Below are 4,192 nucleotides of genomic sequence, written 5' to 3'. Positions count from 1 at the left end.
CTCACCCTCCTCTCCCCCCTCCTCCTCTCTCCCCTTTTCTCCCTCTCTTTGTCATATATATACATATATATAGATATATATATATCTATATGTATATATAGATATACTTTTTTTTAAAAAGATTTTATTTAATTTATTTATTTGACAGACAGAGATCACAAGCAGGCAGAGAGGCAGGCTGTCCGCAGAAAAGAGAGCCTGATGCGGGGCTCGATCCCAGAACCCTGGGATCATGACCCAAGCCGAAGGCAGAGGCTTTAACCCACTGAGCCACCCAGGCACCCCTATATATAGATATATATATCTCCTGTTGGTTCTGTTTCTCTGAATAACCCTGACTAATACAGTATCTACGAGGAGAAGAAAAATGCCCCATCCTCCTGAATGGGGAAATCTTAGGCTCATTTCCTTATAGTTTAAAAACAAGATAAGGAGTCCTGCTGTCTCCATTTCTTCATAACTATTTCCTGGAGCTCGTTCTGTGTCTGTGGGCTGGGAATCCAGGCAGGATGTAGCTAGCCCTCTGCAGACACAGTGTTGGCCGCGCCATCCGTGGCGATCAGCTCAAGGTCCAGCCGGGGAAGAGTCTGCTTCCAAGCCAACACATGTGGCCACTCGCAGGACTCAGGTCCCTGTGGGCTGTTGGCTCGAGGCCATCCCTGGTTTCCTATCACTGGGCCTGTCCACAGGGCAGGTCACAATATGGCTGCCAGCTTTGTCAATGTGGGCAAGCAGGGAGAACCGCAGAGAGGGTCTGAGAGATGTTCTAGAGAAAGGAGATGACCAAACTCTATAACAGATCAGATTCAGGGACATCATGGGGGTTAAAGTTCCACAGAAGATGCTGAAGGAGTTTGTAGCCTAAAATAATGGGGGTGGTGAGCATGGCGAGGTGCTTTAGAAAGACTTCTGACTTTTGTGGTGGTGGGCTTGGGTTGAGAAGTCATCCTATGTTGAGCTACCTCCAAAATCATGTTGTCCACCAGAGGAATGTTCTCAGAACCAAAGTCTGGCATTTTTGACCCTTAAACTAGGGAAATGTTCTGGAAGACGGGAGCAACAAATGCCAATATACAAAGTTCTGAGGCTGTTGGGCCCAGCTGTGGTTTTATTTGTTTGTTTATTTTTTTTTAAGTAGGCTCCATACCCAACATGGGGCTTGAACTCATGACCCTGAGATCAAAAGAGTTGCAAGAGTTGCTACAATGCCTCGCCAGCTGTGTTTTTAAAAGGCACAAGAATAGCAAGGAGGAGAATGACAAGGCAGCCAGAGCCCACACAGGCAGAGTCCAGAGGCCTGACCAGATCTCAGACCTTTAGCTCATCACTCTCAACCCCAGATAAAGAAAGTAACACCTGAGGATGTGATGGAACTTGACCAAGATCACACGACAAGCTCAGGACACTTGCCGTTCATCTTGTGGTCATTATCCTTCTTTTAGGAATGGTACCCATTTCTCTGTGAGGAACACCCCTCTCCTCCATTCTCAGCCCAGGACCTGAGGGCTCTGACCGGCCACCTCCACTCCGGGGTGGGCGTGTGACTGGGCCTGGCCCTCAGAGCAGCCCACAGAGACTGGCTTAGAGACAAGTAGGTGAGGAGCCAGAGAGACACTGAGAGACTTTTTTAGGACTACAGAGATGGGCACTTTCTCCCACTGGACTTGAACGTGGGCAGACCTGAGGCTAAAGTGAGTGCCACCATCTGGCCATGAGAAGGGAAGAGCCTGTCCGAGGATGGAGGGAAGACAGAAGCCAGGTCCAGAGCTGTGTCAACAGTGTCAAGACCAAGTTTAAATCAGTCACCCTCCTGACTGTTCAATCATTCATTATAATACGTTCCTCCTCTCTCCCCCCATTTTTTGACTTAATCTCACCTGAGCTGGGATTTTTGTGGCCCACATCGTGAATCCCAACTAATGTGTAAGAAACAAGAGATTAATGGAGAGGAGAATGTTGGGCTCAGAATCCTGAGGTGAAGAAAAAGTAGGCCTTTGCCTCTGGGCAATCAACAAAGAATTTTAGGATCAGGTTTATACCCTGGAGCCACTCGTGCACATGTGTCCCAGGAGACATGTATGAGACTCTGGCAGCACTAGTCACATTCCTCAAAAGCTAAATCCAAATGTCCATCAATAGGGGAATGGAGAAATAAATTAGTATTCTCAGACAGCAGAACACTATACAGCAAGGGCAAATAATGAACTATGAACTTTGATGAACTATGAACTTTATTGAAAAATGAACTTTGCACAGTGATCTGGATGAATCCCCCAAAACAAAACATAGAGTGAAACCAGAAAGTATAGTTGCATTTGGATTCGTACCCAAATTTCCAAAACTTAACAATATCGTATTTAGGGTCATGCATGTATGTAGTAGTAAACATATAACTGAAGTTGGGAAAATGATAAACACAAATTCAGATTAGTTGTTACTCTTGCAGGGAAGTTATGATCACTAAGGGGCGCACCAGGAGCTTCATCGGCAATATTCTGTGTCTCCAGCCAGGTGGGGGGACGGGGGAATGGGGTTGGGTAGGGGTGGTGAGTACTTAGGTATATGTGTGTGTGTGGGTTTTTTTAAAGATTTTATTTATTTGTCAGACCGTGAGATAGAGAGAGAGCGCACAAGCAGGGGGAATGGCAGGCAGAGGGAGACGTAGCCTCTCCGCCGAACAAGGAGCCTGATGCAGGACTTGATCCCAGGACCATCACCTGAGCCAAAGGCCGATGCTTAACCGACTGAGCCACCCAGGCATCCTGATTACTTTTTACGTCCTACATGTGAATGTGTGGGATATCTATTATTTGGCATTATGAAACATCCCATAATAAAAATAAATAAAAGAACTAGGCTCGCTACCTGGGATACCATCGCAGCCTGCTGTTTTCACAACTGATGTGACAACCGAGGGGACCAGCAATGGCTGCCATTTATTGAGCATGATCCGTGAGCCCAACTCTTCACATTTTCTTTTTTTTTTTAATATATTTTTTAAAGATTTTATTTATTTATTTGACAGAGAGAGGGATCACAAGTAGGCAGAGTCAGGCAGAGAGAGAGGAAGGGAAGCAGGCTCCCTGCTGAGCAGAGGGCCCGATGCGGGGCTCGATCCCAGGATGCTGGGATCATGACCTGAGCTGAAGGCAGAGGCTTTAACCCACTGAGCCATCCAGGCGCCCCACATTTTCTTATTTAATTCTCACGCTAGCCCGATGAGGTAGGTGCTGTGCTGTACGTTAGGCCATGAGGCCGGAGGCCATGAAATCACTTGCCCATAGCCATGGAGCCAGCGAGAGGTGAAGCCCAGGTCCAAACCCAGGCCACCTGCAGAACCCACGTGCCGCTAAAGCCCATCTTTGGAGGCAGGACAAGCCCCTGATGATTCTCACTCCCAGTGCAGAGCTTGGGTAGTGGCTGGATCAGCAGGCCTGTCACAAGCCAGGAGGCCTAAAGAATGTCTATCCTCCCACAGGCTCTGGAGCTGCTGAATCCATGGCACGACTTGGGTCCTAACTGCCCAGGATTGTGAGGGAAAGTCCACTTGCTCGGGACTGAGGGAGTTCCTGGAACTTGGGAACATCAGTGCAAGAACACAGCAAGTCCGGGCATACCAGGAAAGATTTGTTGTCCTAGCACCTTGTCATGAGCAGTAAGCAAGGGCAGGAATAGGCGGCCCTGATATCCTACAGATGGAGGGAGATGGCAAAACCCCACATGACTCTTGACCTTTGGTGTTTTAACCCATTCCCTAGTACAAGACTCAGGCAGTTTCTCAAGCTGCTTCTTCTTCTTTTTTTATTTTTAAAGATTTTATTTATTTATTTATTTATTTATTTGTCGGTGGGGGGGGAGAACAGAAGCATGGGGGAGGGGCAGGCAGAGCAGGCATGGGGAGAAGCAGGCTCCCCACTGAGCAAGGAGCCCGAAGATGACATGGAACTCCATCCTAGGACCCTGGGATCATGACCTGAGCCAAAGGCAGACATTTAACCGGCTGAGCCACCCCGGCGTCCCAATGTCTCAGGCTTCTACTAATGAGAAAATTGTATCCCCCTTGTGTAAATGGACAAGGGCAAGCAGGCCTGCCTGTCACCTCCTCATGGGGAGAAGGAGATATAGAGCCAGCAGAGAGCCACAGAAGGGAGCACAAGCTCTTCTCCAGCTGTCCTGGGGAGGGGTCCGGTCT

Source organism: Meles meles, chromosome 6 (assembly GCF_922984935.1).
Source record: "Meles meles chromosome 6, mMelMel3.1 paternal haplotype, whole genome shotgun sequence".
In the NCBI taxonomy this organism is placed as follows: Eukaryota; Metazoa; Chordata; class Mammalia; order Carnivora; family Mustelidae; genus Meles; species Meles meles.
This window is presented reverse-complemented; position numbering follows the sequence as displayed.